This window comes from Phascolarctos cinereus, unplaced genomic scaffold, assembly GCF_003287225.1.
Source record: "Phascolarctos cinereus isolate Bilbo 61053 unplaced genomic scaffold, phaCin_HiC Scaffold_1;HRSCAF=81, whole genome shotgun sequence".
NCBI lineage: Eukaryota > Metazoa > Chordata > Mammalia > Diprotodontia > Phascolarctidae > Phascolarctos > Phascolarctos cinereus.
Genome location: NW_027555514.1, coordinates 211581800 through 211605035, shown reverse-complemented (window position 1 = coordinate 211605035; position 23236 = coordinate 211581800). Strand labels below are relative to the sequence as shown.

At 42.5% G+C, this 23236-nt stretch overlaps 1 protein-coding gene across 1 annotated transcript in view; it reads left to right on the top strand.

The window, feature by feature from the left end:
* NCKAP5L (NCK associated protein 5 like) overlaps nucleotides 1–23236 on the top strand; it is a 75616-nt gene that overhangs the window by 6922 nt on the left and 45458 nt on the right.

Here is a 23236-nt window from a genome sequence, read left to right as displayed (position 1 = left end):
GGAAGTATACTTCCTTCCTTTTCTCGGAGAAGCAGGGAGACTGCAGAATGATGCATACGTATACTATCAGACTGGGTCACTTACCCAGTTGGTTTTATTTAACTGTTTTTCTTTATAACTTGGAAAGGCTTCCTAAGTGGAACAGGGTGTGTATCCGGAAATGACCATGATGTAAAAAAAGACATCAGTGAAACTTTTTGTAAATAAATGAAGGAGTCACGCTAGCCCTTTAAGATTCCTTCCAGCTCTAAGTCTTAATTTCAGTCAACAAGCATTTATTAAGTGCTTGCTGAATGCCAGGTACTGGGATAAGTGCTGGGGATACAAGGGAAGACAAATGTATGGTCCCTGATCTCAAAGAGCTCACATTCTAATGAGGAGACAATGTAGAAACAACTATATATATATATATATATATATATATATATATATATATATATATATATATATATATATATATATACAAGATATGGAGAGAGTAGTTGAAAGGTAGTCTGTCCGGCACTGAATTGTGAGAATAGCGAGGGTCCTGTTCTCGAAACAAGAATCCCACTTGGGAAGATTGGCAGAAATTGAGAACGTGGAAGCAGGAAGAGTGAGGCACACGTTGGGGGAGAAGAAGGGAGACATTTATTTGAAAGAAGAGATCGAACCGAGAGATTTATTTGTGGGGTAGGGAGAATATATGTTAAGGCCTTAATAGTAAGTTCTGGTAAGGAATTTGAAATTTATGCAAGGAATATTAGAAAGCTAATGCAAACCTTTGAGTAGTAGGAGAAACTGATGAAAGTAATGTTAGGAAATGATTCTTGCTGCTGTGTGTAGCATAGATAGAGTAGGAAGAAGCAGCAAGACCAGTAAGGAGGTGGCTTAAGCTATGTTGTCAGTGGCCATATGTTATAAGAAGTGATGAATATGAAGAATTTAGAGAAACACGGAGAGACTTAAATGAACTGATACAGAAGGAAATAATCAGAATCAGGAAGACAGTATACACAGTGACTTCAACATACGTGGGATGAACACTATGTTCATTGGTAATTGACAAAGAGCCTCAGAGAAGAGCTGAAAAAAATGCACCTCATCTTCATTAGACAGATGTGCAAATATCAAAGTGGGAGAGTAGACCATCAGTCCTAGTGTCTGTTAGTTTTGCTGAACTGCTTTTTTCTCCTTTTAAATCTTTGTTACAAGGGTTGACTCATTGTGCAAGGAAGGGGCAGGAACACCTTTGGAAATAAATATGAACTAGAGACAAAATGTACCGATAAAAACGACGGAAATGCCCTTTAAAAGAGGAGATGTCTCAGACAACAAGAAACCCGTGACTGGAGGGAAAGTAAAGGTTAGTATTAGATATGAAAATTACAGAGTCATTCATATCTAGATGGTAATTGAAATTTTAAGAGTGAAAGTAGATAAGGGAGAGCTTGAGAGGACCAGGACAGGGAGATCCATAACATGGCAGCATTTTATTGAATATGCTGTCTTCCAGCAGCAGGTGGAAGCCCCACTGAAGACTGCTGAAAAATGGCTGCCCCTAGGGGAACCTTGTGCAATCACTGGATTGATCTAAATGTAGGCTTCAAAGAGCCTAATTAGAGGGGCAGCTAGGTGGCACAGTGGATAGAACACCGGCCCTGAAGTCAGGAGGACCTGAGTTCAAATGCGGCCTCAGACCCAACACTTGACACTAGCTGTGTGACCTTGGGCAAGTCACTTAACCCCAATTGCCTAAAAGCCAAAAAAAAAAAAAGCCTAATTAGGGTAGTCCTTTTTACTCAGATCACTTCTAGGTGTGCAGCCTAGAGAGTCATTGCATGTTGGCTTGATAGATTCATGTGGTGACCTGGCAGAGCATATGTAGTTCCAGTGGTCAGGATTAGACTGTGGTCACTACTATAGTTGGGACCAAGCAAAATCCTTTATATACCCTATCTGTATAAAGTCTTCCATAAATTCCCTGCCTCCTATCAAATTAATGAATACAGAGAACAGCATCAGAATATATATATATATATACATACATACATACATATACATATATATATAATATGTATATGTATATGAGGGAGTATGAGAATATGGGAGAGAAGGAGTATGCCTCTCTAGGCACACTAATTGAACTGTTGGTAGAGTTTTGATAATAGAAGCAAAGGTCCCTAATATATAAAAATATTTATAGCAGCACTTATCAGTCAATAAACAAGCCTTCATTGAGTGTTGAATCTGTGCCAGGCACTACACTAAGCACTGGGGATATGAAGAAAAAGGAAAAACAGCCCCTATTCTCAAGGAGCTTCCCTTCTAATAAGAAAGACAAACCTGTATATAAATAGATATCTCTAAGATACACACAAAGTAGACAGAAGATACTCTTAAGAGGAGAAGCCTTGCTGCAGAAGGTGGCATTAGAGCTGAAGCCTGAAGGAATGCTTCAGAGGAATCTAAAAGGTGGAGATGAGCAGGTAGAGCATTGAAGGCATGGGTACAAGTATAATACAAAGGCAAGGATGGTGAGAGTTGGAATGTAGTGTAGGAGGAACAGCGAGTAGACCAGTTTAGCTGAATATAAAGTGTACATTGTAAGTGTGGAAAGGCAGGAGGCAGGTTATGAAGTGCTACAAATGCCTAATAGAGAGGTTGGTAACTTATCCTAAAGGGGAGAGCTTTTTGATCGGGGGTTGGCATTAGATAGAGAGTGTGCTAGAGCACTTTGGCAGTTGTGTGGTGCATAGACTGGAAATAGAGGGTTATATGGGAGGAAAACCAAGGTGACCAGTATGGCAGAGCTATAGAGTACATGGAGGACCTTTAACAGAGCTTCCTGGTCACTTGATTACAAAAACAGCCAGGACTTGAGGAGTTGGGTCTCTTCCCTCAGTACTTGAACTACAGACCAGTAACATGATCAGTAATGGCCCAGGAAAGCTTCACCCAACAAAATCACCTATATCCCTTCCCTGACCTGAATGTCCTTCCCCTGCTATGGCTAAGTGAACCTTTTTTTAGATCAGAGGTTCCCAAACTTATTTGGCCTACCATTCCCTTTTCAAAAAGAAAATTACTCAGCACCCCCCTGGAAATCTTTCTTTAACCATTTTTTTTTAATTTGCATCATTTCAAAAAATATAAAATATATTTTAAAATGATGCATCTTAAATTTAATAATTTATTGCAAATTTGTGGGGTTTTTTCCAGTATTGAAATTTTGATGACGCAATATTACGTCATGTAACCACATAGTATAGAATCATAAACAAGCACATATTCCTGCTGAGGCATGCAGGACTTCCCAACAATGTTCACTTGCCAACACTTACTTGTTAAGACCTGTTGGTGGACTTGATCAGTTATACCTTGTATTTTGTGTGTTTATTTGGAAAATAATGTAATCACTACAACCTTAACTCTGTTACACAACAGATGAAACATATACAAACCATTTTTCAAAATTGTCTTATCTTTCCTAATGCTTCCACTGCCCCCTTATTTTTATTCAACACCCCCCAATTGCACCTGAGGCTACTACTGCCCCCTATACCCACCCCCATTGTGTTCCAGCACCCCCCCAGGGAGCAGTATCCCCCAACTTTGGGAACAGACTTATAAGTGTCTCATTTCATTCCAGTTACAAAGCAAGTACATAGCCATCCTGGTTGGTCCTGGCCTGTGACACCAGTCCATCCTTCCTTATTCCGTCTCTTGTGGATAAAGTTGCCAACCTATTAAAGTTTTTGCCCACTCAGAAGGTTTTTTATACAACCCAAGAAAGAAGTTCAAGTTCCTTTACCCAGTGATGGTTCAAACAATTCCTTCCTTAATTGGGTTTGGAATTATTGGGAGGTGCTTTGCTTTTTAATGCTATGAGGGATTTGAAATTGTCCTTGGCAATTCACCTGGAAGAAAGGTGATCCTTTAGGTCAGTGGTGTCAGAATAAAATAGAAACATGAAAAAAAGGAGGATCCTTGTGGACTTCTCATATTGACTTAGAAAATTACATATTAATATTATCTATATTCTAATGTATTTTTGTTTATTTTGTTAAATATATACCAATTACACTTAAATCTGATTTGGGCAGAGGTCTGTTTGTTTGGCATCTCTGCTTTAGCTGACTTAATGGTAATCCTGAGTCCCTGGATGAAAATAAGGGTGAGTTTTCATCCAGTATCCCTACGTAAACACACACACACACACACATACACACACAGAATAAAGGAATAATTCTTCGTTAGAAGCCTCTAAAGGGACCAAAATTTTATGTCATCCAGAGAAGCAGAGGTTTTGGCTATTGAGCTAGAGAACACTGAGTGGGTGGCATTATGAGGCCCAGGACAGTTTTCAAGGAAGAGGCTTATGATCACTTAGCTACCTTGCTACAAAAGACCTGGACCTGGACCAGTGAAGGCATTGAAGGAATCAAGCATCTGTGTTATGGGCCTAATATTCCTGGTGGTCTTCATTTTTATATCAGGAGACCTGCTCTGAACTGCCCCTAACATTACTCTCATTGTATGAACGATCCTTTTTTATAAGATTGTTTGGTTTTGTATTTTAATGGTTGCATTAAGTTCCTCAAGTGCTTGTTTAATCTAGGCTTCTTCCTGAAGTCAGAATTGTTTTGAGACTATTTTAGTGAGGAAAAGTTCTCTAGAAAATTATTGGGACTTTGTTACCAAGAGCTGTACGTGGTATGGTAGGAGTGGCTCTTGTTTATTGGAAGCAGGGCTGGTCTTCCTTCCAGGGAGGCCATTCTTGGGGTTCTCGTTGGTTTGGCTTCCTTGACACCTATAAAGGCCCATCCTATAGAAAGTTGGTGGGAGTTAGTGCTAAGGTTTAGTAGCATTTTCACTGCCCTGCAGGGACACAATTTTCTGACTTAGCATGGCTATTCCTGTGGCAAATGCAGATGCAGAGAGCTAACATTTCATCAGAATTGCAACCTTTTTAAAGCAAATTTGTTTTTATCACACTTTTTGGTCCACAAATATCTCATTGTATTCTCAGCCAGACCCTGAATCACTGTACTGGCCTGGGCTAGGCCAGGCTCAGAGTATATATAGCCTTGAATGACAGGTTGAACAGCTTGGATTGAAGGACTGCAAGTTCTTACATACTTGATAGATGTGAAAAAAGTGATGAACTAGAGTAGAAGAGAAGATGTAGACAGATGAATTAGAAAGCTAATGAAGTTATCCAGGTGTGAAGGGATGAGCACCTAAGCTAAGGTAAAACTGTGGGAAATCCAAAAGACATTAAGAAGGAAGAATCAGCAGGATCAGGTGACTCACTGACATAGTGAGCCAAGGAGACAGCAAAGGTAATAGGTAATAAATTGTGTCTGGAGATGTAAATGTGGAAGTCAACCACAAAATGATAATAGCTAAAGTTCAGAAAGTAGGTGAACTCATAAAGGGCTGACTATAGAGACAGAACAGCAGTAGACTAAGACCTGAAACTTAAGAACACCCATAAGGCAGGTACAAGGCAGTAAGCATTTATTTAGTGCTTATTATGTGCTAGGCACTGTGCTAAGCCCTGAAGATAAAAATAAAAGCAAATAGACAATCCCTGCTTTCAAAGAACTGATATTCTAATGGGGGATGACGATACATAAAAGGCAGCTGATGAATGAGGTAGAAAAGGTACCCACATTGGGGTAACAAAGTCCAAAGAGTCAGAAACACAGTTGGGAACAAAGCATGGCCAGTCTGGTCCTGTCCCCAAAACAGAGGCCTTCAGAAAGAACTCATTAGTAGGAGAAGGGGGCTGGCGTGGCAGAGGGACATTCCAGAGTGAAAAGGTTCCTGAGTCATGGTGGCAAAATCCAAGTGTCAGAAGGGAATTTTTAAAAGCTGAGAGGTACTGGTCAGAGAGTTAGGAATAGCCTCATAAGACGATGTCATGGAAACCAGGGGAAAGAAGTTCATGTAAAGTACCAAGCAAAGGTAAGGTAGCCAGCTAGATTCGCTACCCTAGATTTCCCCTGCCCCTTTCTCCAGATCAGCTTTGTAAAGTAAAAGTTTATGGGGAAAACATCTCAGCATTTCAGAGGAATACCACGATATGCATCTTATTACTAAATCTGATATTATTGCAGGCTGGTCCACAGGGTCAAATGTAGCAGGAAAATGATAATTTCTTAATTATTTTTTTATTTTTATTAATTTATTTTGAATTATCAACAATCACTTCCATAAGCTTTCGAGTTTTAAATTTTTCTCCCCCTCCCTCCTCACTTCCCTTCCCCAAAATAGCACATAATCTGATATATGCTATACATATACATTCCTATTAAACATTAGTCATGTTGTAAGGAAGAATTAGAACCAATAGGAATAACCACAAGAAAGAAGAAACAAAACAAAACAGAAGGGAAAAAAAGAGCAAAAGTATGCTTCAATATACATTCAAACTCCATGGTTCTTTCTTTAGATATGGATAGCATTTTCCATCAGGAGACTCTTGGAGATGTCTTAGATCCTTGCATTGCTGTGAAGGGCTTAGTCTATCAAAGTTAGTCATCGCACAACATGGCTGTTACTGTGTACAACATTCTCCTGGTTCTGCTTATTTCACTCAGCATCAGTCTATACAGATCTTTCCAGGTTTTTCTGAAGTCTGCCTGCTCATCATTTCTTATAGCACAATAGTATTCCATTACATTCATATACCACAACTTGTTCAGCCGTTCCCCAATTGATGGGCAGAAAATGATAATTTCTGGGGACAGCTAGGTGGCACAGTGGACAGAGCACCGGCCCTGAAGTCAGGAGGACCTAAGTTCAAATCCGGCCTCAGACCAAACATTTGGCACTTACTAGCTGTGTGACCCTGGGCAAGTCATTTAACCCAATTGCTTTTAAAAAATGATAATTTCTTAAGAAAATATCATTATATTTAGAGAGTCATCTTAGAGACTACAATTTCAATTGGATGGAGGAGTAGAAGACATTGTAGGAGCTTAAGGAAAGAGAGAAAAATGAGAAAATATTTGAAGAATCATTTGAAGAATCTGGCTAAAAAGGAAGGAAAAAATAGGATGAAACTTAGAAGAAAGGGGTCAAATGAAGGTTGGTTTTGGTTTTTAGAAAGGAAAAGTGTATGACTAAAAAAGGGATGCCAACAATAGTAAAAAGGGGAAGTAAGATTATTGAAGCTCGAGGATGTGTTGCCATTTCTGCTGGGGTTTGAAGAGGGTGCCCAGGTCCTATGCCAGCGGATCCCCTCTCCCACTCATCCCTGGGAACTGAGAGAGAAAGAGACAGAGAGAGCAAAAAGTGAGAGGGAATTAAAAAGAGATGCCACCTGCCCTGTAGTGAGAGTGGAAGCTGTCTCTCCTTTCAAAGAATTCAGTCCCTCTCCCCTTAGCAAAGCCACTGGGGTATGTTTGCCACATCCATCCTTATCCCCAATCCCATTCAGCTCACTGAAGGTGTTGAGGAGGCTTAAGCATTGTCCTTTGGAGTGTTTCCCACTGCGCTTTGCACTAAAGAGTCTCAACAGAGTCTACATGTCACAGTTCTTTATGGCCTCCTAAGTCCCACACAAAGAGTCCTAAGCTGTTCATTCAGCAGAGTTGTTAGACAATACCAAAATCAACATTTCCAGGGCCCCCACTTCAGCTACAAGATCATTTTAGTCCAGTCCTACCAACTATGTCATCTATATTGCACTGTATTTTCCCCCTGGGGCAGGTTGTGGTCTGTACAGCAAAATATATTTCTTCGTCAAATATCCAGGGCACTCCGCTTTGTGTTTCCAGGTACAGCACAAACAGCAACCTTTCATTTCAGAATTTGGCTTGAGATATTATGTCCCATCTGAAAACCTACCATAATTCTATATCAACATTGGATAAACAGTCCATGAACTCTGTAGCATTTCCAGGTACTTAAATGACTGAAGCTTCCTGGAGGGATGGCCAGTATATCCTTTTTCATAGCACGATACATTACTGTTCTGATACCATTCTGTTTCTGCTTAGGCAATTGACCCTAATTCTGGGCAAAGCACCAAGAGAACATCTTGCATGTTAGACCTGCAGGGCTTGACATATGAAGTGATGGTAATACCATCACATATGACCTATGTGATGGACCTCTGGAGCAATGGCCTACATCTGGCCTCATAATACCACCCACTCAGTGTTCTCTGGCCCAGTAGCTAAAACCTCTGCTTCTCTGGATGACATTCCCTGAGAGAGTGAGAGAGAGAGAGTATGTGTGTGTAGGGATACTGGATGAAAACTTGATACAGCAATGGCTGTACCTCATTCCAACCACAGTTACATGTACAACTGGAAGAAACAATGTAGGATTATCTCACAATTGCATTTCAAACTCCATGTGTGTTTAGCACATACAGAAGAAGCTGAAGCCTCAAAAAGGTTAGTTTAAAAAAAAGAAGGGTTGGTTTTAACAGTCTAAAGAAAAGAAAATATCTGTAATAGCAGTGGATAGCATGTTTATTATCACCCTACCTTCCTTTTTACTGAAGGAGAAAGAGAACAGGAATTCCCTCATGGTACTTAATTGCACTAAGATAAACCACTTCTATCATCACTTGGCAGCTAACCCAATCCTCAGTTTGCTCATTTACAAAATGGGATAATAATACTTACACTTCATACCTCATGCTTCTTCCACCTCCCCCCCCCCTTTTTTTTTGGAGAGGAAAGAGCCTTGTAAACTATTAAGAGCTTTTCAAATGTGAGTTTTTGTTGAAGATCAAACAGCACAGTGGGTGGTGACACAGATGAGCCTTAAGCCCAAGTCTCATGACTCCTAATCTTGCGTTTTTATGCTTCCTAATGCTGTCTCTCCACCTGACATATTCCACACTCTCATGAACAGTGCCAGCAGTGTCAGATGTTGTCCATACCATCCAAATGGCCAAGATGTGAAGCTCCTGAACAGCGGTCCTGATTCTTTTTTGTGTCCTAGACCCCTTTGACAGCCTGATGAAGCCTGTGGACCCCTCACTCAGAATAATGTTGTTAAATGCATAAAATAAAATACATAAGATTACAAAGGCACTCAATCATATTGAAATACAGTTATAAAAATATTTAGAAAACTACCAAAAACAGCTTCACAGACCCCAGGTTATGACTTGTCTAGACAGTGAAGTTAGTTGCAGGTTGTCCTATGGAATCAGGGAATTCTGTCTGTACAATTTACAGAAGTGAGTGAGTAGCTTCCTGAGATGCCATGTACCAAACAGTCATCAACACAATGTCCCCATTTAAATAATGCCACCAGACTCGTCTGTTATTAACATCTTTCAGCCCCTTATGGAGCTTCTCTGGATGGGAAAGGAAGGGAAACACTGGGGAATATATAGATCCAAAACCAAAAAAATATCAAGTTATTTAAAATTTAAAAAGAACTTTGGTAGAGCCAAATGTCATAACTATTGAAATTTTTAAGGAAAAAAATATTGCATTTTAATAATAATAACTGACATTTATGTAGTACATTAAATTTTGTGAAGGGCTTTACCAGTTAGGTAATGAAGTGGATGAGTCCAGGCCTGGAGTCAAGAAGACTCATTTTCCTGAGTTAATGTAATCTTAAACAATTACTAACTGTGTGACCCTGAGCAAGTCATTTAATCCTGTTTGTCTCAGTTTCCCCATCTGTAAAATAAACTGTTGAAGGAAATGGCAAAACATTCCAGTGTCTTTTCCAAGAAAACCCCAAATGGGGTCACAAAGAGTCCAACATGACTCAAAGGACTGAACAACAACAACTTACATGTATTACCTCACTTGAATCTCACAATAGCCTTTTTTATAGATGAGAAAAACTGAGTTTCAAAAAAATTGAGTGATTTGCCCATGGCCATCAATCTAGTAAGTATCAGAGGTGGAATGTGAACCCATATATTCCAGACTCCAATCCCAACATTCTATCAATTGTAGTACCTTGTGTATAAATAACAACAAATATCCTTATAAGATGTAAAAAATCAGGTACAGAAATGTCGTCAATGTGCTGGAAATTTCCAGTTATTTGGAAACATCCAAATATTATGAAAAAGTGCCCAACAGGTTTTCATTTAGATGTATACGGCACCAAATAAAGGATAAAGATTTCAAACCTGCCACTGTTGTTCAGTCTTGAAGAAGAAATGTGAGAAAGTTGATGGAGATAGCATCTCATGGTCTCCAATTTATCCCTATACATAGCAACTATAATAACAGTCCTTGAATGTTTTCATTGCTGTTTTCCTACAGAGACTCCTTGTTACCCATCGTTTAGAACCAACTTCTCAGCCTTTGTTTCATATTCTAGAACTTTACTACAGAAAAGAAATCATCCAAAAAAAACCCCTATCAGATAATGTTTAAAAAATAGAAAAGTTTATCAGTGGAACAGATTAGCTTCACAAGAACCAGAGGCAACTGAACATAGTAACATAGTGTTTGATAAACTTCCAAACTCCAAAACTAAGGTAAGGATTATTTAACAAAAATTGTTAGGACAACTTGAATGCTGTCTGGAAAAAATTAGTTCAGGCCAACATCATACATTATATACTACAGTAAACTCCAAGTGAATGCAAGATTTTGATATAAAAATAAAATCATAAATTTGAAAAGCAGGGGAGGAAATAACTTTTCACAATTACGAGTACAGGACAAGTTCTTGACCAAAGTGGAAATAGAAAAGATCATAGGATTAAATGGACAATTGTGATAATATGGAATTGAAAAGTCTGCACAAACTAAATCAATGCAGTTAAAATTAGGAGGGAAACTTAGCTGGGGGAAAAAAATCTTTGCAGAAATTTTATCTGATAAAAGTCTGGTATCCAAGACTTGGGGAGTTTATTCAAATATATAAGAAGAAAAGCTATTTTTACATGGAGTATTGAATGAAATGGATGAGCTTTTATCTGAGCTTATGACTATAGTACATTAATGTTTGCTTCAGACACTCTGAGTAGGTGGCTGAATACAGTTCTAAAGATGGATGTGACGAGGATTGTACCTATCCTCACCTTGTACCTATCCTCACCTTGTGAGTCTGAGTGAAACTGACTGTTGACAAGAGGAGTTTTTTTGGTTTTTGTGTTTCCAGAGAAGATGAACATCAAGCCTGGCCATTTTATCAGCAGACATGTCCCAGATGTGATTTAGACAATGCAGTACAAGGTGAAATGTAAAATTCCTTTTAATTTTAATTTTAATTTAAAAATTTTTTTTCCATATGCTTTCGAGTTGAAAATTTTTCTCCCTTTTTCTCCCCCCCACCCTCCCAAGATGGCACACAAGCTGACATAGGCTTTACATTTACATACCCATTAAACATATTTTCACATTAGTAAAGTTGTAAATAAAAATTAAAACCAACAGGAGGAACCATCAGAAAGATGAAACAAAACTCAACAGAAGGTAAAAATAAGTGAGAGCAATTCGACTTCCATAGTTATTTCTTTGGATGTGGACAACATTTTCCATCCCGAGGCCTCTGGAGATGTCTTAGATCCTCGTAATGCTGAGAAGGCTTCAGTTTAACAATCTCAGTCATTGCATAATGTGGCTGCTATTGTGTACAAAGTCCTCTTGGTTCTGCTCACTTCACTCAGCATCAGACCATATAAGTCTTTCCAGGTTTTTCTGAAGTCAGCCTTTTCATCATTTCTTATAGCACAATAGTATTCCATTACATTCATATACCACAGCTTGCTCAGCCATTCCCCAATTGATGGGCATCCTCTCAATTTCCAATTCTTTGCCACCCCAAAGAAATGTAAAATTTCTAATTAGCAGTCTTGTAAACTGCAACAGATTGATAACAATTTGTTGTTGTTCAGTCATGTTTGACTCTTGTTGGCAAAGACACTGGAACGGTTTGCCATTTACTTCTCTAGGTGTCCTCATTTTACAAATGAGGAATTGAGGCAAATAGGGGTTGACTTGCCCAAGGTCACACAATTAGTAGGTGTCAGAGGCCGAATTTGAACTCAGATTTTCCCAATGCCAAGCCAATGCTCTATCTACTGTGCCACCTGGCTGCCCTAAATAATGGTAGTCTTGAACTAAGTTATTGAATACTGGTTAATTCATTCATGTTTAGCACTTCTTGAATATGTAGGAATAAATTACCTATCCAATTCTGAGTGCCCTCCTATTCCCTGCTTTTGGCAAAACTCTGGATGTGAGCCATAGATATAAATAAAATCATCCCTATTGCATTGGGACAGGAGTTTTAGTGAGCTAAAGAGAGAAAACAAAATAGTCCCCTTTCAGACATACTCCATTAGGACTGAAACTGGTCAAAACTTCATACCCGATTATAGAACACAGGGTAACTCAGTACCCTAGCTCCTGTGGCCCAGACAGCAGTTGCATAAAATTTGATAAAAAAAAAAAACCTTGAATGATTTAAGAACTCTGACCTATGTTTATTTATTTATTTTTTTATAAAGAACAGAAGGAAGTTCAGAGGGAAACATGGACAAGCAGGACAGTTTTGTAACTAATGTGTTGAATTTAAATTTTAAAAAAAGTTTCCTTGATTCTTTTTTTCCCTTTTTTTGGAATCACCATCACTAGCCCCTTCTCTTCTTCCCAGCTCCTCCATTACCAGAAAAAATAGTGGGGGGGGAAGAGAATCAAAGAAACTTTTGTGGGGGGGGGCGAGGGGGTTGGGGAGATTGTTGTGGAGCTAGCTGACTGAAGTGGATGGAGCTGGGCCTGGAGTCAAGAAGACCTGAGTACAAAACAGGCCTCAGACACTTACTAGCTATGTGACCCTCCGGCAAGTGATTTAACCCTGTTTGCCTCAGTCTCCTTATCTGTAAAATGAGTTGGAAAAGGAAATGGCAAACCACTTCAGTATCTTGGCCAAGAGAACCCTAAACACAATAATATAATAAAGTTAAGACATGACAGAAACCCCATTTTCTATTCTTAGTACGTAGAAATGTTTGTTGTTTTTTTTAAGTTTAGAAACACAAAAAAATTAAAATTAAAATCCTGGGGAGGGGAGTGGGGACAAATTAGAGCCAGAAGTAGTTTTAGAGATAATTTAGTTCATTTCCCTTCTCCTTGACTAATGTTTCATATAAAATCCTCTTTTTTTATATAAGTATATGGAAATGTTTGTGAATAGCTGTCAAGTACAGAATAACGAAAAAATAAATAAATTAAAATCTTGGCAGGGGTGGGGTAGGGTAGTGAGAATCTTTATGTTGCAGCTAGAAAAAAAATTTTAGAAATCATCTGGCAATCCCTTTCCTGTTTCCTGGAGCAGCGTTTCATACCGAAATTTTCTTTAACCGTTCTTAGTATATGGAAATGTTTATTGATATTTGTCGGGTTCAACATAACAAAAAATTAAATTTACGGTGTAAAATAGTACGTTAGAACGAGCACATCCAGTCCCTCTCTGTTTCTCGAACCTCTAGGAGAGAAGAGAGGGCGAGGGCATGCGAGGCCAAGGAGGCACTCTCTTCCCCTGCATTTACATCATACCCATATTCGTACAAAGTCATGTTGCAGATACAAACACTTTCGCTGACAAAGACACGTGCACACAGGTATGCACACAGATGTGCACACCCTTCTCCACGAGGCAAGCCTAGGTTTGGAGGCTCCCCCCAGCCCCCACCCGCCGCCCTGCCTCAAGGCCACCAAGCCCAGCACAGAAAAGGTGGATCAGGCCGGTTAGGATAGCGGGCAGTGTCTCAGTGACTGGGCGGAAGCGGCTCGCGCGGCTGGGGGTGGGGGTGTCAGGGGAGAGCCGAACTCGGGCCGGGAACATCTGGCAGAGGCGAGGGGCGGGGCCCTAGTCCCAGGGGGACGCGGATTGGCTACGCGGGCGGGCGAGGGCGGGACTTAGGCGGGAGGGGCGGGGCCATAGAGCCCCTTTAAAGCCCTGACATCAGGCGGCGGCCCGAGCCCTGCCTTCCTCCGCCGCCCGTTCCCGGGCCGCTGCCGCAGCCGCCATGGACCCAGTGGATCTGGCTCGGCCCGACCCCGGCCAGAGCCCTCGGTGAGTCTCGGCCGCGCGCGGATCTTGCTGGGGAAGGCGGGCGGAGCCCCGGGCCAGGAGGGTTAACGCTTTCGTGGCAGCCCGGCCTTCCGCCCCGACCCCCCCACCCCCACCCCAGCCCAGCCTCCTCTTTCCTCCCTGGGGGCCCTCCCTCCCGCTGCTCGGTCCATTCGGCCCCCCCCAGGCCATCTCCGCGTACGCTCCGTGTCCCCGGAAGGAAAACTGGAGGGGCAGAGGGGTGTTCCGGGGCAGGCCCCCTCCCAGCTCCAGAGTCTCTGACCTTGTCCTGCTCGCCCCACTCCCCCAGCCCCAGCATCGCAGGCGTGGGGTCCTGCTCCCTATCCCATCCCCGGTTAAGGGGCAGACCCCCTCCCAGTGCTCAGAATCCCCTGCGGGTGGGGTGGAGTGAGGGGAGGATGGAGGATGAGAAAAGGCTGAATGGGGGTGGGCTGCGGAGGAAGTGGGGCCTAGGCTGCCCCTTCACCGAAGTCGGCCCTGGCTCTTGGCCTTGGTGCCAGAAGAATGCGGGGAATGCGACTGTGCCCGCCACTGCCCCCACCCTACGCGGAGTGCGGAGCTCCGGACCGACCCCCGGCCCCTTCCTTTATGTTCCAAGGTCCACTCCCACCTCCTGGCCCCATCCCTGGGTCACTCCCTGAGACCCGAGCTGACCCCATCCCTGGGTGACTCCCTGAGACCCGAGCTGGCTGGGTCCTTTACCTACCCCCATGGCCCCATGACCCCTGGGGCAGCACCGAGGGGTTAGCTGAATGAGTATTCTCCAGGGGCCAACCTAAGACATTTTTGCCTCTCTAGACTGAGACTGGGAGTTGAGGTTAATGGATTTTCGAGGGAGACCTTATATGATAATCTTTCTTCCCCCATTCTACCCAAACAACAACAAAAATCACATGCAAAAGCCTTCTGATGTGGGGAATGGGGATGAGAGTGGTCTTCCTATAATCTGTAACCTTGAGGAAAATTAACTAGGGCCCACAGCCTATGCTGCAGTCCCTTCTCTGCTCATGCTATGCTAGCCAGTTGGAGATACCCCTAGCCCTTTGAGATATCTGTCAAGAAGGAAAGTGAAAAAATTTGCCTCTGATTAGATTCCTCCTCACCCTCAGCTGATGGGTTTACAGACCTAGAAGAAGTAGGGATTCTTGCCCTAGCAGATGTTCCTCTGCAGCTGGGCCTTGTCTTCAAAACAGATGGTCCAAGGGTGAGGTGACCTTGGTCCTTTAAGCATCCCTCATCTACCCTACACACATTAGGCAGCAGAGGGAGAGGACCAGGAAAAGCGACTGGATTTCAAGGGAAGAAGGTTATTGTCCCTGAAAGGTAGCCAGCCCCAAAGTGTAGCAGGATGAAGCTGGTGGCAGTATGGAAAGGAAGAAAGCCTGTGACTGAGACTTGAGAAACATTGAGGGACTTCAGTCAGTAGCTTGGTTTGGATGTCTGAATTTACTTGTGTGGCTTGGTTTTAAACAGCAGAGTCTTGGGCTCAGAAACCAGAGAAGGGAGGTCAAAGATGAGGTGGCAGCTGATACCTTCCCATTCTCCTTCATTTGCAACAGGGCTGGTAAAAGCTTGCAGGAGTATGGCCCCTGCTGAGGTACCCTGGCTTTTCTAATATTTGAGTTGGTCCTTTGAGTGGGGTTTAAGGAGGGAGGAGGAGGGCAGTGAGACAGGCAGATTCCCAGGAGATACTTTGTAGCTCAGCTGTTTGGACTTGTTGTAGGATCTGGGCCAGGGAGAAAGCTCATCCATTCCCTCACAGGGAGAGGGGTAAGGTGGAGGGAGTGCTGTGCCTGCACTCATTTAGGAGCTCTGACAGAAGTTTCTTCCCCCCAAATCTCCCCCTTCCCACCTGGCCTGCCTTACCATCCTGGCAGCAGGATGAAGCAGCCCCTACCTCATTGTTCCTGAACTCTCCCCCCCTCCCTTTTTTCCCCTGGGTCCAGAGCTTTCTCTGGAGTCTGGCTCTCCAGGTTGGAACATGTTCTTCTACCTTGGAGCTTGAGGCCCCTCTGTCCCTCTTATTTCTTTGTATCCTTGGTTTCCCAGGCACTACTGGGAACATTGGAGGGAAGAATTCAGTTTAGAGTACTAGGAACATTGGGTTTGTGTGTACTGTCACTTTCTGTCCTGCTTTACTTGACACAGTAAAGATCTTGAATTAAGCACAGTTGACCACTGAGGCTAAATTTCTAGTAGGAGGTGTTGTTGATGGTAGATGTGAAGAAGAGTGTCTTGATGGTCTATAGTGAGCTTCTGGTATCGTTTGTGTCACCTCCCAGAGTAAAAGCAGCATGTCAGAATGCATTTGCGTTGACACACACCTCCTCTAAGTTGAATTATCCACTAAAGGTTAAGCAGTAACAGCCGCTTCTCCAGGGTGGGTTAATGTGGGTCCAATTTCAGCATAAATTTAGGGATGACCTTGCCTGAGAGATGGGAGAGGCATGAAATGATCTCCTAAACCAGGAGCTCTTAACCTGGAGTCTTCAGCACCCCCCTCCCCTTCCCAAGGGGTCTATGAATAGATTTTAGTGGATCCAGGAACTTGGTTGGAAAAAAATTACATCTTTATTTCCATGTAATTGGTTTCCTTCATAGTCCTAGATGTTTTGTTTCATTTTGTTTTATATATTTAAAAACATTATTCTGAGAAAAGGACTCATAGGTGTCAACCACATTGTTAAAGAGGTCTGTGATACCAAAAGAAACCATGTCTAGAACCTTTGTTTTAAAGGAAGGCCACCTAATATCTTTGTGGTGGTCCTATTGACCCCAGCTTTCCAGTATTTCAGAATGTCCTCTTCTACATCATTTTACTTTCCTGACACCAAAGACAGTCTTGAACTTACTGCCTATTCTAGTGAATTGATTGGATTAAATTTCTATGAAAGAAATTTAGGATTTGTTTTGAAACTGTCACATGCAAATTCATTCAAATAACCCATACCACTGTATGCAAAATAATGGAATTATAGAATGTAGAAACTAGAAGAGACCTCAAAGATCAATCCAGTTCTTCATTTCACAGGTAAGGAAACTGAGGCCCAGAGAAGCATCCTGGCATAGTGGAAAGAACATGCATTGGAGTGAGAAGATCTGGTTCAAATTCCAGTTCCATCCTAGACCATGATGAAGTGGGGCAAATCAGTTTACCTTATTGGGCCTCGTTTCTTCATCTGTAAAATGGGAATATGAATGACTTACCTCACAGAGCACAAAGGGCTTTGTAAACCTTTAAACACTACATAAATATGTGTTATTATTATTACTTGTTATGGCTTAAGATCACATAATTGATTGTTAGTAGACCCAGTACTAGACTTGAGTTTCTCAGTTTCCAGCCTTTTCCACTATAACACACTGATTAGCTCACATGAGAGGGTCCAGCTAACTGTGGGAGATGGGTTTGGGAGAGAGGCATGGGCAGGACATTAAATAACTGGTGATCTTGGATCTTGGGTTTCTGAAAGCTGGTCCTGGGGTCTCTATGCAGCTAGTGTTCCCTTAGAATGAGGAAGGACCTTTTCTGGAGCCTCTAATCAGATCTGTGGCATGTCTAAGAAAAGCACTCCAAAGCCTTAAAATGGGGGCGTCTTAAATCCAAACCTGTTCTTACAGAACAGGTGAAAGCTGCTATTTGCAGCTTATCTCCAGCCCTTTTGATTTCATTGTTGCTGTCATTTCTATGAGTCTTCTATCTGTGGGGCTGGATTGGATTGCCCTCATGCTTCCCTTGTCCACCATGGAAGGAGAAGAGGGAGAGGCACCAAGAAACTTCGGTTCTTTGGTGCCTTCATTTTTTTCTCTCTAGCCTGGCATCTCTGGGATTGGCAGTGGGACAGTAGCAGGCCTTTGTCCATGTTGTTTTCTGCAGCATTGAATGAAGTGGTAGGCCCTGCTACTGTATATAACTCCTGTTTGAAAGATAGAAAAACAGAGGCCTGGGGCAGTGAGAAAAGAGGACTGTAACATGGAGATGGGTAAATGAAGAGCCGGAACTTGGGCAAAAGGCATAAAGTAGTAACATTTCTTAGTACATGGTAGTTGACATGAATAGCATGCTTCCCCTGAGTTATTTCAGGGATCTTGATTTCCAGTGGCTTTTGCTGATCAAAAGACAAGATTTCCTCAGTTTTGAGGGAGGTACTCAGAAATCAAACACTCATTTTACCATTTCATATAGCCCTAGATCCTTAGCCAGGGCAGGGGAAAGGGCCTAGGAGCTGCTATCCTCAAAAGTGAACGAGATAGGACGCTGATTTGTCTTTCCTTTATTCAGCACCCCACTGCAGACTTGCAGCCTTGTGCTTGATGTCTCTGGAAGGGAGCATCAGGGACCCCTATCCCTTCCCTTATACCTAATATTTGCCTGAAGCTTGGAGGGCAATTTGATTATTCTGCCTTTAGTCCTCAAGTGATGTGAGAGCCAAAAGACATTTTGGGGGTCCTGAGTTCAGTAAGGAAGATTATCTTTTCCTTATGCCTCAGTTTCCCTGCATGTGCTAGTGAGTTAATAACATGCCATCATCAGGGTGTAACTCTATCCACTAATTACCATTTGCCCAGCCCTGGGAGCTGTACAGATGAAAGGATCTGTGGAGACCAAGTTGTTATTAAGGGGAATTATCATTGATGTTATTACAATTTCTGAAAAACCATGCTGCAGCAACAGTGAAAAAAGCCGTGCCAGGCCTGGATTCATACTTCCCCCCTTCCCTGCACATTTTTTTTTAAAAAATCTTGTTGGGTTGTTACTAGCCCTGCTCCTTAGGTGTTTGATCAATGGCTCTTTATTTCCTGCAGTTCTGCCTCTCATTCCAACTTCTCTTCACCCCTTGATGCCTAATCTAGAATTGTTAAATGGCTCACATTCCAGATCCTAGAATCAGGTGGAGGTGGGGAATGGGAAAAAGCATAATAGGACTTTTCTGGGTTTGGTTGGGGGGCCCCCTCCAACTCTTAGGGTGTGGCTCTGGAGTTACTTAGTGGTAGAGGTTCCCAGGGCCTGATTCACCATAGCTCTAGGCTGGGCTTGATGTGGGGGATATAATTGGCCCTTTGGTATGGGGATCTGTTGAGACACCCTCTGGACCTGACTGCAGCAGCCCCAGGCACCTTTTGGAGCCAGGGCTCTTCCAACTCTTTTCCCCACCCCCACTCCTTAGTTAACACATCACCATTTTCAGCCTCTGTTGCCATATTTCCAGCTTTCTACTTCCATTCCACAGAGTCTTTTCCCATGGGCAAGAGGTACCCAGCTCAGAGACACAAGTTGTCTTGACTGCTTCCTAAACAGTTTATTGGTTAGCTTAGCCCTCCAAAGATAATCTCATCCTTCTCCCTCTGTATAGGATAACCTGTGGGGGGATTGTAGGGGGCAGCAGAGAGGGTCATCTCCATTTGCATGGGAAGGAAATGCTTTAACCTCTACTGGGCTGACTCACCCTCATGTCCTCTGCCATCATTGCTGCTGGGATAGAATGGGCAACAGCTGCTCATATTCCCCTTTAAGTGCCTGCACTCCAGCTATTGAGCCACACACTGCCCACATGGAATAGGAGAATCAGTGCAAATCAGCCATGGACCTCTTGTCCAGACACCTCCCTTGGACATCTAAACTGGGCTGGGATGTAGGGGTGGCTGTTTTCATCTACAGAAATTCAGTAGACCTGGACTGGCCTTAGGCCCTTCTTTCCTGGGGGGACAGACAGGATTGGTTCAGTATCCCTGCTCTAGTTTGAAAGGATGGGGTTGTATAGAAGGGAAAACTTAAAAGGACACAAGATTTTCTTTGGAAGCCTCTTTCACTTGATGGAAAGACTCTACAAGTGCTTCTTGACTTTGGGAGTGGTGTGTGTGCCAAGGACCAAAAACTGGGACCTAGACTATGGAGAAAGAGAAACTCAGGGAGGCCTGCTGTGTTGGGCGACCTTAAGAATAGGGCTCCCAAACCCTTCAGATGGTTTGGGATATAGCCCCACTTTTCCCATAACCTTGGAATAGAATACTACACCAAGACAAGTCTTGGGAGGCCGTAAGTACTACTACCCATTGCACTGCCCTGGGCCCCAGGTGTGTTAATACTGCACTAAACCCCTTGTTGACATTGCCTGAAGGATGTGGGAGCTAATGTCTATATTTGGGCAGAGGCAGCTTCTTCCCCCATTCAATCTATGGTTATCTTCTGGGCTCCTTATTCTGACTGCTAGTGACTGGGGAGGTTAATATCTGGAAAAAAGAAGACCTTTTCTGCCAGATTATACACTACCCTGGTCCCTGGTCTCTGGCCCTAGACCTATTTCCCAGAGCCTGAGCTTTCCCTTCCTTTTGGACTGGGGCTGTTCTTCATTTTCTTTGCAGAGGGCACCTCACTTCCTCTCCCCAGGATAAGAAGTATAAGGTTTTGTCTTGCTGGCCCTTACTCTCTTTTATTCTTTGTTGTTTTCTTGGGAAGGTGGTGGGACAAGTGGGGAAGGGATGTGGAGAAGAGAGAATCAAAGAATAGCTAACATTTATATAATGCCTAAAGGTTTGCAAAGTGCTTAACATACATTCTCATTAGATCCTCACAAAAACCCAGTGAGACTGGTGCTATTATCATTCCTGTTTTGCTAATGAGGAGTCTGTCTGAGAAAGGTAATGTGTAATGTGGCATAATAAACAGAGTGCTGAACTTGGAGTCCAGAAGACATGGGTTCAGATCCTACCTCAGCCACTTAGTAGATGTGTGACTGAGCAAATCGCTTCTCTCTGAGTTTCATTTTTCTCACCTGTACAGTGAAGGGGTTGGCCTTGATGGTCTCGGAGACATCTTCCAACACTTGGATCCTAAGACTTGATCGAGGCCGTACAGCTAATAGTGTCTGAGGTAGGATTTAAATCCGGGGCTTCTAGACTCCAACTCTCTTCAGTGTCATGCTCCCTGTAAGATCCTGGACTACTTGAATGGATTGCCAATCTGTTCTTCAATCCCGTTTACTTCCAATGAGGTGATTCTAACACCAGAGTCCTGTCTTTGTAGAAACTGCAAAGCCCTTCTACATAATGATCTCATCTTAATTGCACTGATTTTGCTTGTGCATCGCTTTTCAATTTTTATGTAATATAATCAGAATTGTCCATTTTATACTCTGTGATCTTCTCTGTTCCATGCTTGGTCATGAGTTCCTTCTCTGTTCAGAGTTGCAGAAGGTATTTCCTTTCTTGCTCCTAATCTATTTACGATGTGACATGTTATATCTAAGTCATACCCATTTGGAGCTTATCTTGGCAAATGATATAAGGTTTTTGTTCCTACTCAGTTGTTCAGTCATGTCCTTCATGACCCCATGAACCATTGTACACCAGGCCCTTCTGTCCTCCACTGTCTTTCAAAGTCTATCCAAGTTCATATTTGTTGTTTCCATGACACTATCTATCCATCTCATCCTCTGCCATCCCCTTTTCCTTTTGTCTTCAGTCTTTCTCAACATCAAGGTCTTTTCCAGTGAGTCCCATCTTCTCATTATGTAGCCAAAGTATTTAAGCTTCAGCTTTGATATTTTGACCTTCCAGTGAATTTTGTTGTTCAGTCATTCAGTCATGTCTGACGTAACTTCTATGAACCATACTGTCCTTGAGGTTTTCTTGGCAAAGATACTGGAGTAGTTTGCTATCTCTTTTGCCAGTGAATTAAGGCATCAGAGGTTAAGTGACTTGCCCAGGATCATACAGCTAGGAAGTTGACTGAGGCTGGATTTGGAACTCTGGTCTTCCTGACTCTTCTGAATTAATTTCATTAAGTATTGACTGATTTGGTCTAAACTTCATTTCTGCCACACTACTTTCTAGTTTTCCCAGTAGTTTTTGTTGAATAGTGAGTGAGTCCAGTAGTTGGGAATCTTTGAATTTATCAAACCCTTTGCTTATATGTTCATTTACTTTTGAATGTTGTATGGCTATTCTGTTCAGCTGATATCTTTTCTGTTTTTTAACCAAGTACCAAGTAGTTTTCATGATTACTGCTTTGTAGTATGGTTTGAGATCTGATATAGCCAATGCCTTCCTTCCTACTTTTTTCCACCATTTCCTTTGAGATTTTTGACGTTTTCCCCAAATGAATTTTGTTATTTTCTTCCTAGTTCTATAAAGTAGTTTGATATAGAACTAAAAAAGCAAGTTAATTTAGAAGTATTGTAATTTTTATTATGTCAGCATGGCCCAACCATGGACAATTAAGATCTCTCCAGTTATTTAGATTTCTATTTCACAGAGTTTTGTAGTTGTATTTATATAATTCCTATGTGTAGGTGGACTACCAACTATTTTATACATTCCATATTTATTTTGAGTGGAATTTTTCAGTCTCTTCCTGCTGAGTTTTGCTGGTAATATGCAGAAAGGCTGATGATTTGTGTGCGTTTATCTTATATCCTGCTACTTTGCTGCAGTTATTGTTTCAATCCAGACATGACCTCATTCATCTTCACCATGGCCTGATGGGGGAACTGTGACCTAGAGAGGTTAAGGTCTTGCCTAGGGTTATATATCATGCTTAATCCAGAATAGGGATTTAAGGATCCTGGATCCTGGCTAGTGGGCAGAGCAGAGCCTGAAGTGGGGCTTGAAGGAGTACCATGGTTCTTCTTGTACCCTTCCCTCTCTCCCCTTCCTCTTTTGGGCAAAGCAGACCACATGGGCAGATCCTCAGCATTCTGTTCCATGCCACACCCTGCCATCTGGTCCCTGAGGAGTCGTCTAGGTCAGGGTTGGAACTGCTCAGGCACAGATGGATGCCCTGCATGCCAGAACCTGTTGCCTTGGCATCCACGGGTCACCCTGAGGCTCTGAATTTATGGAAGCTTGGGAGATACATGGGAGTCAGGCAGGTAGGTAGCAGGGTACCTGCCTGTTGGTGAGTCCTGGACTGACTACATCCCATTTCTGAGATTGATAGGGAGAATCTGCTTTCCTTTTTTTGTCCTGTTTTTCTTGGTCCTTCAGATGCAGTCTGGTAACCTGTAGAGTTTTTCTCTCCTGCATCTTAGAATAGGTAGGAGTGAATCCATTGTCAGATCTGCCACTGTCTTATGTGCAGACTCTGTTTCTAAAGGATCGTTAGTGAATCTTGACTTGTGCCCAGAAGGTTGAAAAGGTCTTGACTTCCTTGTTCTTCTGGGGTTGGGGGTAGCATGGGGATAGGACAGAGGAAGGGGCTCAGGACAGG